The sequence below is a fragment of the Fukomys damarensis genome, unplaced genomic scaffold (assembly GCF_012274545.1).
Source record: "Fukomys damarensis isolate Sample0158 unplaced genomic scaffold, DMR_v1.0_HiC HiC_scaffold_5, whole genome shotgun sequence".
NCBI lineage: Eukaryota > Metazoa > Chordata > Mammalia > Rodentia > Bathyergidae > Fukomys > Fukomys damarensis.
The window spans coordinates 7587726-7603583 of NW_022900917.1; positions in this window are offsets into that span (position 1 = coordinate 7587726).

Consider the following 15858-nt stretch of genomic DNA (forward strand, 5'->3'; position numbering starts at 1 on the left):
ACTAAAATAACTCAGAGTTATTGTTACCTATTAGAACCCTGAATGAAAGAGAAGGTTGGCTCCAAACTCAAGGTGATTATATTACTTAGAATTTTTCAGTAGGCAGAACCTGTCAAAATATTTCCATTTTTTCAAGTATGCTGAAGGATCATTACTCTTTCCTTTCCCCAAAAACTATGAAAAAGAAATTAGAACTCAACAAGAACACACTCTAAATATGAAAGAAAGAAGCCAAAGACATTATTGACCTGACTTGTGACTTATCAAAGTAAATTCTACTAAACGAAGTATCAGAAATGGCAAGTATGCTGTGAGATTCCAACATCACAGCACCACATAAAGTTAATGGTCTTAATTGTTATAAGTGATTTAGAGGTTCTTAACATTCATTAAAATAAAATAAAATGAATAACCCCTAAGTAATATCCTCCTTGGCTTAATGACATAAAGAATCAATTGTGTATGACATTTAGCATGCGTTTTTAGAAAATTGGCTTCCTTTTTAGAAATGACATCCAATGCATACCTGCAAGGCAGTGACCATCAATTACCTGATTATTTCTATTTTAGTTATAGCATAGTTCTCACAGGAAATAGATCACAGTATTGGGGCTTTAGGGTAATAATCGTGCTTTGCTGCCTTCAATTTAGAATCAGTTGAGAAAATTGTCAGAAATTAAGAGGTACAGGGATTAGAACACTAGCCTTATTATTAGTAAACACAAATTGGAAAGTTTCTGGCATATATGACCATAACTGGACTTCCCACCATCGTTATACCAAATGGATCAGGTAGCTCAAGAACATGGACCCTACACAGCTTCACTTGCATAGAACTGCAGTGCTACACTCTTTGATCTGCATCCATCACAGAGCCTCAGGCTACAGATCTTCAGGTAGAGAAATGTGTGGCACTGACCTGTGTGTGCTCACCTTGAGGGTGCAAGAATAGAGCACAGTCCACTCCTCAGGGCAGATAGAAATAAAGAGACCAGGAAATCCCTCTGAGTCATGTGTGTGTTTGATCCTTCCACAAAACTTTACAATAGAAAATTTCACTTTAAGGTCGAAGTAGGAAGTTGGAGTAAAATATGTCTATAAATCATAGGATTTTATTGGAAGTTCCTTTTTAGGACTCAGAACTATACTTCCCTGTCTACCTCCTTCCTTCCCCATAGACCTGCCTGACCAACTGCTTAATGGAATTCAAAACAGCAAAGGAACTCAGAATAGATAATGACCAAATACTATCACCGTAATTCACAAATGCTTTTCCTACACTGTACCCAGTGTTTGGATAGATTTAACTATAATACCTATTTATTACATTTCTAATGCTCTATTATATATGTCTGGCATTAACTATGTATCACATGTGTAGCTCAGATGTGAGTTGACCTTCAAGCTTCAAATGAAGCTGGCTCAAGTCTCTCCCTATGAGGGGTGGCAGATCCTGCATGTGCATGATGTACTGGGCAGCAGGGGCTGGGTGTGAAGGGAGGGATGGCTGTATCACCATGGCCTCCTCTGGGATACTGCTTCCAAATAAACAGCTCGATTCCAAGATGGTCCTTTTCTGCCAGGTGTTCTGTTCTCATTCCATAAAGTGTACATTGAACACAACTTCTTTCTTTCATTTTTACCAAAGTGACAAAAACAAAAACCACTCTCAGTTTGGTTGCTTTAGTCTAGGGTCCTTTACTGCAAGTTTATGGAGATGGTTTTGGCAGGGACACAAGTTGAGATATTTACTCTGTTTCTTTTATAAAGTCATTAATATGGACGGTATGGTACTTTCTAACATTTATTCTTTCCTTCTTTTCTCTTGCTATTGTTTTTCCTTCATGATTAAATTCCACCCTTCCCTAAATTATTTTATTTTTTATGCCATTTTTTCTAAGTTCCACTCTGAAATACAGCCCAGGACTTCAAAGTTAAAGGCATGGGCCATTTCCTGTGATCTTGTTTCTCCTTTCCTGAGCTCCCTGAGAACAAAGGAAATGTATAAAGATGTATTTCCCCAATCAAGTGAACTAGAACTTCAGAAGCAGATTTCACCTTTTGAGGGTTTTGATTATTTTCTTTTACTTGTATTAAACACAAACTGGATCTCTGTCAGTATGCCTCTTTCTGTCTCATTCTATTATAAAAAGGTTATTATTTTCTACTTCTACTATCTTAGCACTACCTCTATAATTTAATAAGTATAGTTATAATACTTTAAAGATTCCATAGGAATTTGATTACCCACCTGGTCTTAATTATATCTGTAGTCTATGTTACATAATTTTCAGCGTATCAAGATGACTAACCCTTAACATTTCCATAGTCTTCTTTATAATTCTTGACATTTGAACAACTACAACTAGAATTATTTTTATTTCATACATAAGAGGTATACATATCCGATACAAACAAAACATATGCTCTTTTTCTAGGAACAGATTTTGTTTATGGAATGGGTAAGCAGACTACAGGTACTTTGAATATTTGAAGGACAAGGTTGCTATTGAGTAAAAATTGAGTTAAGAAAGAAGTCAAGAGGACATGCCAAATTTCTCTTATCATATAATTTGGCTGATAGAGTCCACATAAAAACTTGGTAGCATAGTCTTATCTCTAGCCACTTTATTTCTGAAATAGCAGTTTTTTAAAAATGTCTGTTTATATTTCCATCCACTTACTTTTGGTAGCATTGTGTAGCTTGTGCCCAAATCAGTAATTTGGGTGCAGACATAGCAGTCCTACTAACTGGGAGAGCACGTAAGGAGGCTGACAGAGTTACTCCCTAAGGGCAAAACAGTATCCCAGAAAATACTTTCTGTGTCTGAAAATTTTGATGAGAAAGAGTTCTTTTCTAATCCTTTACTGAACAGAATGGGAAGTATTCTCTTGAGTAGAGAAAACGATCAGTAAATTTATAGCGTGCCTTGAACCTTCCAGTGAAAGCACCCGGAAATCTGTATTGAACAACCACTCCACCTAATTTTTATTATGAAGAAAATTTTTAACACACAGTAAAAGTGAAGGGTGAATAAAATTCCCTGGGATGTCTTTTCTCCCCAAGCAGTTTCTCCATCAAACCAAGATTTCCAAGTGAACACACCAAAGATCACCAAGCAGAAGTAGGGCTTGGATGTGTCATGTTCCTTGGGTGTTTGGGAAGACAAACCTAAGATATCAGCATCATCTCAATGAAATTAGAATTCAAAGGGCTTGAAAGAAACACTACAGGCTTGTGAGGAAAATGACCTTCTATGTTTTGTTAATTCTGAAGGATTATTATTAAGTTTAGCAACCCTTCTTTGCTTCACTCATTATATTCTAAATTCTTTAAAGGTAGAGATGCTGCCCCAGTCCTCACTACAGCTCCAACTGTAATGTAAGATGTGGTCTATTTGCTACAATTGCACAGTGAATAATACAGCAGATATTACAATTTCCTTGTTAAAGAGTATTCATTTTTAAAACTTTGGTGCTTAAAGAGTGGAAATTTGTTAGCAAACATTTAAAAACAGCAGGTACATACAAATTGAAAGTGCTGCAAAATTGAGGCTCGCGCTGCAAAAAGGGATATCACAGTTGACAGCAGTTTTATGAAAGTGCCTATACATGCTTGATTCTATTGCTCAGACAAGTGAAAATTTCCCCAGCTGGGTCTTTACTTTAAATTAACCTTAGTCTCCAGCAGTAGGAGTAATTATTTGGTTCTGCATTTAGACACAGTAAAGGAAAGAAATTCTTCTTTTATGCCTCATTAGTCTACAGAATAAGTAACACAATACAAATGTCCCTAAAAGGATTAATGATATAGCTCAAGATAGCTACCACTTGTACTAATTGGAAATACAATCATCATTTCTTCTGATCTGCAGATCTGGGGATGAACAAGGATCACAGCTGAACAGTAAGTAAAGATACAAGTGGAGAGAGATGAAATCATTCTAAAATCTACTATTTCCACTTTGTTCAACACTGTTTCTCACTTTTGCATTTTCCTGACAGCAGTAGGCAAGGGCTGCATGGCAAAGTTCCAGGATTATTGAGCAGCAAATAAATGTCCTAAATTCTCAGTGCTTTGGGCGTGTTCGTAGAAGTTTACAGGGAATCCGTGTAGAGATGACAGAATCTAAGCATTGCTCCAGACTCTGGCTGACATGTAGTGAGATGTATTCTAGCTGATGTACTTCAATCCTAGAGTCAAAGAAACTTGTTATTTGAGACAACCCATTATGTTCCACATGCATGCGGGAAGACTCTGAACATTGCACAATTACTAATAAAGAATAAAATGTTGGGATTCAATTGTAGTTATCTATTAGGTATCTAGTTGCTTTTTATCATATCTACTTGCTTTACTGCATAGAGCTCAAGAGTATTTCTGAAAACCAGATTCCTCAGGCTTCAAGCTTGGCTCCCCCACTACTAGATAAATAATTATGGACACTAACTTAAATGATTTGAAACTCAGGGTTCTCATCTGAAATGTGAATATAATAATACTGCCTGCCTCACAGACTTGTCATGAGAAATAAATGAATTAATTGATGCAAAGGGTCATATTATTTGGTCTATGGCAGGCTCTCTCTGTATGTTGCTATTCTCTTCATAGCACTTTCACACAGTAAGATATTGGTTATTTAAATTATTTTACTTATTGTTAGTAGGATGTGCTTCACTAGAATGTAACCTCCACAAAAACAAGTATGTGACTTGTCTTGATTATCACAATATTTTTAGAATTCAGGCTAATATTTGATGGGGAATAGATGCTCAATAATTACTTCTCAAATGTGTTGAGTCAAGCTATATCAAGTGCAGATGTTAAACCATTATTGAACTACAAATGGGAAATGGGCAGCTTCCTATGACTTAAATGAATAAAGTGAAGATTGCATTGAGGATAACCAATGTAGGCTCTCAGAAGAGCTAATCTACCTAATAGATATGTGATTTTGAGCATATTTCTTTATTTTTCTGATTTATACTTTGGAGATGATATATACTTACCTTTAAGAGTTATTTTGGGAATAAAATGAATCATGGATGTGAAAGTAACTTGCACATAATAAACAAAACTTTTTTGGAAACCAAGTAAACTCAAGCATTAATATAGAATTTTAGAATCCCGGAATACTTTTGTAAGTTCCATCTCATTTGTTCTTCTAAGTATAGGAAATGGTACAGATAAAAGAGAGCTATACTATGCAAGGATAATTATTCACTGCAAGGGAAGCCACTTAAAGCTGCAACAAAAATTTTATAGTATGAAAGGGAAAAAACTCAATTGAGACTTTATCTTGAAAAAGTGGAGCTAAAGTAATGAAAATAATGGTTTTTCATAAATATAATACTTCTGGTTAAAATGACAATGAATGCTAATTATTGGAAATAGGAAAGTTTTTTTTAGAAAAACATGATTTCTAACAAAACTAAATGAAAAAGCAAGGCAACATTCTTTCATATTTAATTAAACTTACAAAGCATCATCAAAAAAGGTCACTTTGGAGAAATATGCAAGGTTTAATCAGCTTTTCCAAGACTTTTATTATTATTTAAGTATTAAAATCTTTTTCTTTAAAATTCTACCTTGTCACCAACCTTACCATTTCTCTCTTCTGTAGTTTTTTTTTTTCCTTTTCTGTATTTTGAGCTGCCTAACTAGGCCAAATATTTCTGCAGCAGTTGTTGTGAGTGTGATTTGCACTATTCTCCAATAGTACTCTCACAGCTCTACATCCTGAAGCTTTTTAGAGAGGTGGAGTTTTACTTCGCAGAAGATTTGCATGATATTTATAGACTAATGATCAAAGACATCAATGTAATGCTTAGACATAGATATGAATCTTGAGAAAGAAGGGATGTGGAAAACAGACTAATTTCATAAATGATCAACTCATTAGAGCATTAGAGAAGTTTTTCATGTTATGATGGCACTTGCTTTCCTGTGCACTCTCATTAATGTGCAGACTCAGATAATAAAATTGAGGTAATGAGGAAACTCTGTATTATTACCATCTTCATTTATAGATGATTAAAATGCAGCTCAGAGAAGTTTAGTGACTTTAGGCAATACAGCAAGTAAACACCCTTAATCCATGCTGTTTATGCAAAGAAGTAGACACATTTGTAATTAAGGGTAAATCTGTTTTTTCCTTTTTGGTTACAGCTTGAACTCTAAAAAGGAATCCATTCAAAGGAAAGTTCACTTTGAATAATTGTTAGGATTTCTGAGTAGTCTCAAGTCCTAGACTAGGTCTTTTCTCCTGCATTTGGTTTTGACCTCCATAAAAAATGATCATCTGGCTGGAGATGTAACTCAATGGAGACATAGCCTGGCAAGCACAGGGTCCTAAATTTGACCATTGCTACTCCCCCCTCCAATGATCCTAGGGTCCAGATATGAAGATTCCCTTTGGAAAGATGAATGGAGTGATAAGAAAAATTTTGAGACGAGAATCAAGATTTATGGGTTCTTGGTTTCAACTCTATTATTGAAGAACTGTTAAAACCAGTTATGACTTGGTGAAGATGTACTTTTATGTTTTTGTGCATTTGTTAAAAATTCATTTAAACTTTAAAAAATCAAGTATGACCTTGGGCAAAGAACTTTGACATGCTGAGTTTTGGTTTCCTTAACACTAAGACGCAAGTCTTGAACTCATTGTTCATTAAAGTCCTTTTCACATCAAGGTTTCACATGTCTCCCTAACTCCTGCCCTCTACTGCGGATCAGGCAGGTGACCCTATGGGGGCAGGACCTAGAACTATGAGAGCTGAGGTAGGTGGATGTGACTGCAGCTCTATGCTTTTGCTTTCCTTGTAATTCTTTTTCTTTCCTTGAAACCTCAAGTTCTCAAGCAGCCAGTGTATTGGTAAGAACATGACTACAAGCCTTGGACATAACTGAATTTAAATGCTAACTCCCAGCCCTGTGATATTAGAAAACTATGAGATTCAGGCTTCTTATTTCTAAAAATTAAAATACAAGACAGTAGACGGTTGCTGGCTAGTAAGTATTAAATGTGTTATATATGAAATTTTGCTAGAGAAGAGCAACTCAATACATACCAGCTCCTGCCCTCTGGATCCAGCTTTTCCAAACACAGCAGATGTAAGAAGTATTTGTTGTAGGACCACAATCCTTTCTTTATTGGGAGGCCATAGAGGTATAAATGGTTGTGAGGAAAAAATATTACTTGAAATGGGTTCGGATTCCTACTTCTGGGCAGGACTTACTCAAAAGGCTGAATCTTGAGGCTGTCATGAGTGATTTATACATCCAACTGGAAGCAACAATGTGCAAAACACTCAAGTGATCACATCTTACAGTAACCTTGGTATTCAGGCCATTGCTGGGCTCTAGCTAATCTTAGAAAACATGGTGTTTTTATTGTCAGAATCAATGTGAAGAATCACATTGACCCTCTAAGAGATTTTCTTAATGTTCTACTATCTCAGTTCTTTCAAGTAGGCCAAACTAAGATTTCCATAGATAGACTGGATACAGATCCTCTTGGCTAATGTTCATATCTTCTTCTAGACTTCCTTTGGAAAGAGTTTAGTTCCTGTATTATCTATCTGTCTGTCCATCTGTCTGTCAGTCTATCCACCCATTCATCATGTGGAAACACTGATGACAAGTACTATTTTCTTGACGGGACCTTTGTTGAATCATCACAATAGGTTTTTGCAGTGAAATGGAAAAACAACTGGTTTTCTTATTTTGTTCAGCTATCTTTCATAGTACCTAAATTAAATCTTATTTAATGAAATGAGCCCCTATTTTGGGCCCTTACTTGTGATTGCTGTTGAAGATATTCACACCAAACGGTTCCTATTGTCAGAGCTCAGATTTCAGTTATTTAGAGAATAGCAAAAGGTCCACCAGAATGAATTCAAAGCCAGTCAGACCTCAGGCATGCTGAGGACCACTTCAGCATCTCTGTTTCTGTGATTCTATGATGATTCTGGAAACAACAGGGGAAGGTTTTTCCTATGTGGAATTTGGGTCCCAAACCAGGCTGGTGTTATGGCACTAGGTATGGAGTGACTTAGAAATCATGTCTTCAAGGTTTGTGCCATTTTTAAGTGATCAGTAACCCTGAATTGGCTAAGAGACAAGATGGGCGTTAAGGATTAGAGAAGTAGTCAGATCTCAGGAGAAGAGGACAAACTGAAGAAGGAAGTAGGTTTTAGGCACATCAAGTCAAGACTCAGGGGCAAGAGTATAGAGTTGAAACAAGTAAGGATGGGGACCTATCTTAATGTAAATACATGTAACGATAATCTAAATCATTATTTTTGTTATTGTTGCCAGCATGATTAGAATTTAATACTACTACCTGACCTGATTCTACAGAGCCATGAAGTCAAAAAATAGATAGTAGCTTTGACAGTGCTGTTTTTCTGTTTATTTACTACAGGAAATAGCAGCACCCATCTGTGATATTTTAAGTAGTAATTAAGGGGTCAGAATCATTTGTCCAAGTTTCAAAGAGACACATCCTTGATCCATCTATGGACTTAAAAAACTTTATTTCACTACAATGAGTAGGAGGAGCACATAGAGATCAAAGATAGTGTCCCCTTATCCTTTAAGTTGTGGTTCCTGATTTAAAGCCCTGGCTCTTGGCAGACTTTTTCATATACAGATTTTTGAACTCAGATGATTATGTTCCAAATGTTAAGAGGAAAACATATCGACTGTTTTGAAACAGTGTTGTCTTCCTTAAGCCATCACTTTACCTGAGTAACAAACTTTACTTGGTCAATAACAACTTTTCTGAAAGCTATCAGTGCAGAACCCCACAGGTTGCCATTTGGGCCTGCCAGGCATAGCACATCTGTCACTCCTCTTTGACAATCTGCAAGGTGCAACTGCAGCATCTGTAGCAAGTGGATTAATGCTGTCCTGCTTTGTGGGAGTCCCCATGGTGGAACAAGAGGCTCAACACAGGCTGTACATGCTTAGCATGCTGGCTCAATTAAACACCTCATTTGAAAACCAAAACACACAAAAAAGAAAATGGAACAAATTCCTAGCTTTCAATTGCATTGCAAATAGCACTGAGGGGGCTTAAGTGTAGAATTCTGCCTAGATGGTTCTGAATTCAAATGGTACTTCTCTTGCTGAAGAATGGTTGGATTATTTTGATGTTTGACACTAGATAAAAATGACAAGTGAATCAGTGACTTTATTCTTATATTCAATAATTCATTCACTCATTTCACAAATACTGTACCTATTTGGATACCCATTATATGCTTCAGGTAAGATAGGGAATAAAACAAATAAATCTATCCTCATGGAACTTACTTTCTGGTGATAAAAGACTGATAAGAAATAAATGAACAAAAATATATAGAATAAATAATGTCATCAATGAAAACAATAATTCAGAGTAAGGGTGACATGGTGATGCTGGAACAGGAGATGAAATATTAAAATATTATATATCCTAACCTGTTAGATGTCTGATATGCTGAGTTTGTGTTCTTTAAAATCAAAGAATGAACTCTAAGAACAACAGAGGTTAAGAGTAGGAAAATATTTATTGAGAGAATAGCTCCTGAGAGACAGGAGGGATTACAGTTGTGTGGCCAGGTACCCCACTTTACTGGGAAGTTTTATAGCACAAAACCCATGTGGGTACAATGTGGGTTACAGCTATGATTGATCAATAAGATTAATACTGACTGCACATACTTGTAGTTTAGTTGCTTAGGTAATAGTGATCCAGTGGGAAAAGCAGTCATGTAACAAGTATATATGAAAAAAACAAAGACTTCTAGGAAATGATGTTTCCAGAGGTCTTGGTCATCCACTGAGGTGCCTGATGTCTACCTGGACTTCATTAAGACCAGTGCTTATCTTTTGAGGAAGTATGCAGGCCTAGTTTCAGCTTTATCTTGAGGCCTGGTCTCCAACAGATGTGTCTGCAGGCATGGTTATAATGTGTTTTTACATTTTGTGCTAACTCTCTCAAGGTCCCAGCCCTATCTAACTGCTTATGATAGTTCTACCTAACTTATCAGTCTATACCACTCCACCCTCTGAAGAGGTACCCAAACTGACATCACCAGGGAAGGGGTGATAATCATTCTGGCTACTTCAGGCTGAAGGGGATCATAGTTGAGATTGGCAGTCAGAGATACTCCCTGGGGGTGAGTGTCTATCTAAAGATCCTCAATAGACATCAGGCATTCATGTCTTAGGTAGGTATATAGCTTTAACTTGGAAAAGCCAAGGCCAAAGAAAACAGTTAAGTATATCTGGACCAAACAGTAAGATGAACAAGACTATTATGAATATAACCAACAAATGTTTTCACCAGGAAGGGCCAGTAATAGTCTTCCACAGGGAGGATAAGAAGAAAGGCGAGGGAATTTTAGAATATGATATGCCCTTAACCTGTCATTTAATATCTGAACAGCCACTGAGATATTAGCAGAAGTATCAGGAATGTTTGTACAACATTTAGATTTTACAATTGCACAAGTACTCCCTTGTGCTGCTGTCATTACATCTAATGCCATCAAATTTTGGAAGATGGCTTGCCTCATTAATTTTACTTCTTTATTTAGGAAACGGAGACCAGTGGAAGTGTTGATTAAGACCCATTGAACATAGTTGGTCAAGGCCTCAAAATATTGTATGATATCTTTTAACTCCAAGGAAGGGAAAAAGATCGAAACTAAAGGGTCATACCAGTGAAACAGACTTTTAAACCATCAGTGTTTTGGATGGGGTAAATTTGCAGGTTTGTTGATATCTTTGATACTTCTGCCCTGTAACCATGTAAGTCTCTCTAGTTTTGGCTGTAAAAAGGTAGAGAGTTTGATGATTCTGAAGAACAATTTTAGTTAGCGATCTTAGACTTTTGTTGAGCTTTCATAATTTTATACCATAGTTTTTAGTCTAACTGAACCATAACAGTGGTCAACTACCAGTGCCATGGGAAACTGTTGGAAAGGATTAGCAATTGGAGCCCCTTTTTATATTTAGCCTTTAGTAGTATGTATTGTGTTTATCTGTTGGTTATACCTTTCTGCTGGATATTTAAGACCAAGTTAGAATGAAACCTATGTTAATCAAAATTAACCTTCTGCTGTCTATCAAGGTCAGTTGAGTGTCCTCAGGAAGAAATTTTGGAAGTATGTATAGAGTCTTAGCTCTTCTGACAGTGTCAGCTGCCACGATGGGTCACAGTTTTGCTTGACCATGTTACTTTTTGTGAAAGCATGGGACGTTCTTCCTCTTTGGTGACTCTCCTTTGGCACACTATACATTTGTTGATTCTTTTACATTTGTGGATCCTCTGGAATCCAGCAATCTCCCCACTCAGGAAGTTGGGTGGCTCACCAAAGTTGTAGGATCCTATAGAAGATGTTCTTTCATTTCCTGTGTCCTCATTGATCTTGGAGGGCCAGGTCCAAAATATTGGCTGTTCCCTTAGCTCAATTATCTTTCTATCTCTGGTCTCAAAGCTTTAGATTTTAAACACCCAGAAGGAAAGATCAGTTACATCCATATTGCAGTGAGAGCAGTTAGCTTAACTATTATAATCTCATCTGGATATCAAGCACTTTGAAATATTCAGTAGAGCCATAGGACTTATTTTTTTAAAGCTATTACAGTTGTTCTAGAAGTTGCTTCTCTGTAGAATATTTACAGATAACATAAAGTTTATAGAGAAAATAGTATTTTAATATGACAATTATAATATTACCTTTGAGACACATTTAAATGTTTATTTTTGTATAGAATAGCTTTTTTAGTTTATCAACTCTATCTAGCACACAAAGAAACTCTTACCTAATTTGGTGTTCTTCATTAGGATGTCATTGAAAAAGTGTGTGACATTGTCTGGACCACTCAGTGTCCAAGCATCTCTAAGTGTAGTGATACATATATAACATATATAGCACATAATTTTTTAAAAAACTATCATTTGACTGGTGGTCTCATGCTGCCTAGACAAGTAGCTTTTATTACAAGTGGCTGGAGCATTAGAGAAAAGCAAATATCAGAGTCTAAAAGAAAAGGTTATCACTGTTTGCAAGGCTTCTTTTATATCTCAGAAGACCTGTACACCTGGAAGCCATGCACAGAATCAGCAATAATGAGTATCACAGCTATTTGAAAACCTTTTTCTCTCATTCAGTTTTGTATTAAGAGTATCTTACTAAGAAAACCTTATTGTTTTACTCATAGAAAACCTAATCTTTTTTTTTTTTTTTTTTTTTTTTTTACTGGGGATTGAATTCAGGACCTTGAGCTTGAGAGGCAGGCACCATGCCACTGAGCTAAATCCTCAGCAAAAGTTAATCTTTTAATGATAACAGTATAAACATATTACAATAATATATTTAGCAATGTTTATTGGAGTATGTCTCCCATAGGGATATAAAATTACTGTGGTCCCATTAGTGAACAAAGGCTGTATTAAGATGTTTCCAGGCTGCTCTCCTTTAGTCACCAAGGTGAGTCCTCTTCAGAAGTTTTCCTAAACCTTAGAGAGTCTCTATTTAATTGTCTTAACACATTTTAGATGACCTATGAAAACCAGATTATAAAAATTGACATATTATTTTTGACCAATGAAAGATTCCCAAGTATGGTACACAGATAATAATATGTAATGAATTTGTAAAAACCAGTCTCAACATTATTTTGACCTGCTAGCAACCTGGATGGAAGTATGCCCTTAACTCTAATGACATTTATTTGTAAACCAGCTTAAATTATAGACAAATATTTTAAAAATTTAAAAAGGCAAAAAGAAAAAAATTATTGAGTTCAAACAAGACAGATGTACATGTTATAACAATCTGAACACACAGTTGGACAAACACATATAAGATGATTTGTTTATAAACCAGAGTGCACTCAGATGTATTTGGACAATTCAAATTATAATAACTCATTTTATAGCTATAAGTAAGACTAGACAGATCATTTTATAGGTCAGTTAACAGAGATCTCTTGTAAGAATTAGAAAGAACAAAAACCGTTTACTCCTGTGAAAACAAGGTCAGTTTTAAAAATATAGATCCTAGGCTAATGGTCTTCTTTGATAGCCATAGGCTTCCTTTGGAAGAAAGAAATCTTGTCATATTGAGAGATGTATATACAGTGAGATCTGTGTATAAAGTTAATTTGGGTGCTTCTGGTACTAAGAGAGCTACTACAGCCACAGGTCTAAGACACATAGGCCATCCCCTTGTTATAATGTCTAATTTATGATGCAGATACCCTAAAGAGCAGCTCTTTGATCCTGCATAGGCACTCCCAAAGCTATGCCACCTTGCCTGTTATCAACATAGAGATTGAAACAGTGTCTTGTAAGTAAGCTAAGTGCTGGGGCATTTAGAAGCACTTGTTTAAGGTTCTGGAATGCAGTTTTGGAATTAGGTTCCCAGGATAAAATATAAGTATCTACCTTTTGGGCTTCTTTTATAAGCTGATAGAAGGATTGTGTGATCCCACCATATCCCGCTATCCAAAGGTGACAAAAACCTGCAATTCCTAGGAATCCCCCTAGCTGTTTTAGGGTCTTGTGCTGCAGGAAGGAAATTATTGGTTAAATTTTATTCCCTTCACCTTCTCCTACATATGATGATACCCAAATTCTTTACCTCTGAGCTACAAAGTTGTGTCCTATAGACCTTATAACCTCTGTTTGCTAGAAAATTTAGCAGAGCATGGGTGCCTTGGCTAGAAAGCTCTTCTGAGGGGGCTTATAATAGTATATCACCTACATATTGTGAGACCATGACTTGGGAAAACTATAGTATTTGAACAAGATAAAATATCTTTCCCTGGGAGGGGAATTGGACTTTTAGGAATTAAAAGGAAGGAAAACCATCCCAGTTATAGCCTAAGGATTGTTAGAAATAGCAAGTTACCTCTTCTCTGGTGACTCATTTTACTGAGGTATGATGACTAGAAGGAAGGGCAAGGGTGAAGACAAGGACCAGGAGACAAGCCTCAGTGTCTAGTTATAGGCTGATTTTTCTTCTATAGTCATGATTACTTGGGGCTCTTATGTAGGTATGATAGTCTGGCCAGAGAGAGAAGGCAGAGAATGCTCCAGGGCCCTCTAGTCTTGTTGAACCAGCTGGTAACATGGGAGTGATTCTTCAAGTATTTTCCTAGGAGGGCAGTTTGACCTCCAGTGGTTACCTTTGCAATCATGGCTTAGGTTCAGGGGCCTCTTAAGGCAATCCCTCTTAAGGTTGCCTGGCTTTCTGTAGCAGTAGCAGGTGAGTTTAGTTATTGATCTCTTCTTGGAGCCCTGAGTATCAGACTTTAGTTTTTTCTCTTTTAAGGCCAAAATTAAAGCAGTCATTCTTTCTTGGTCTCTTTGTTTTTTTTTTCCCCCTGGCTTTCTCCTGGTCTCAATTATAAAATACTGAGGAGAGGCAATTCTTACTAAAGTATCAAGTGAGTAATCTGGAAAAAAGCCATCTTTTGTAGCTTTTTCTAATATCTGGGGTTGACTGGGTAATAAAACTGTTTTTAAAAATAGTCTGTTCTATTGAATCAGGAGCTAGGGATGTATATTTTACCAGTGCCTCTTATAAACAACCTAAGAAGGCAGTGGGTTCATTTTTTTCTGATAAATAGTTGATAACCTAAAATAATGGAAGAACTTTATTTTTGTCCTTCCTATACCTTCAAGGACACATGCCTGAAAATGTGTGCTATTCCAATCTCTTGTCTGGTTGCCAGGCCAGTGGGTATCTTGTATAAGGACTGCTTGTGTTCCAGTAGGAACCCCCCAGGCTGCTTGTCTTATGGCTTTTTAAAATTAACAATATGATAATCATCCCCAAATGTAATAACAGTTTGTATTGCTGCTTGTCTCTTATTAGAAGTCAGTGTTTGATTTTAAAGTGACATTATATATTTCCAGTCTAGTTCAAAGGCTGAGTAACTCCTTTAAAGACCTCAGTGTATTTATCAGGGTCATTTGAAAACTTTTCTAGATCTTGTTTGGTCTGTCTTAGATCACTAAGAGCAAAGGACACATGAATATGGGTATGGCAGCTGAATTCACCATCTACTTCTGGTGGCTTATATGGGCCCTCAAATTATGACTGGCCTTGCATACAAACAACTTGTTCTATGAACTGAATTTTACTTTTAGCTTATGACTAAAGTCTTGAGTTATGACCTGAATGCTGGCCACTTGTGCTTCCAGTTAGTCTTAGATGTAGATTTAACTCTTAAAGAGTTTTGAAAGGAACACTGCAATTTCCTTTCCTGTGTGGGATTTATTGAGAAATCCTGGTGCAAGTTCTCTTCAAGGGCCCTATATCTGCCTATATTCAGCAGAGAGACTTTGAAGGCTGTGTAGAGGAACTGGAGTCTTCAGTTGATCAACTTGAGTTACAACCAGCCCTCATATGAACTGAGTTCCCAAGTCAAGGGTCCTTCAGAAGTCAAGGGTTATATTTTGAATATAAGTAAGAATTATTTCTTAATTTAAAGAAAGTCTGCACATAAGGTAATTCTGACCATATTCCCTCTTTTACGGTATGGTTCTAGTTGTGAAATAGCATCATAGTCAGTACTTCCCTCTACATTCTATTTTGGCTCTAAAGGAGAGACAGGTCATGTGTGAGTGCAGAAAAATATTAAGTTGCTCTTCCTCAATATGTGAGAGGCAAACATTCTCCAATGTTTAAGAATACATGCCAAAGGAGTAAAAGATTTTGACATTGAATTCCCCATTTTGAAATGCAAAAAGAAAAAATTGGCGTCCCTTTAATTTCTATACCCTCAAGGCATCCCCTATGTTGAGATCACTCCAGGGCAGGTGGATGCCATCTGTAGAGTGAGTGAAAGAT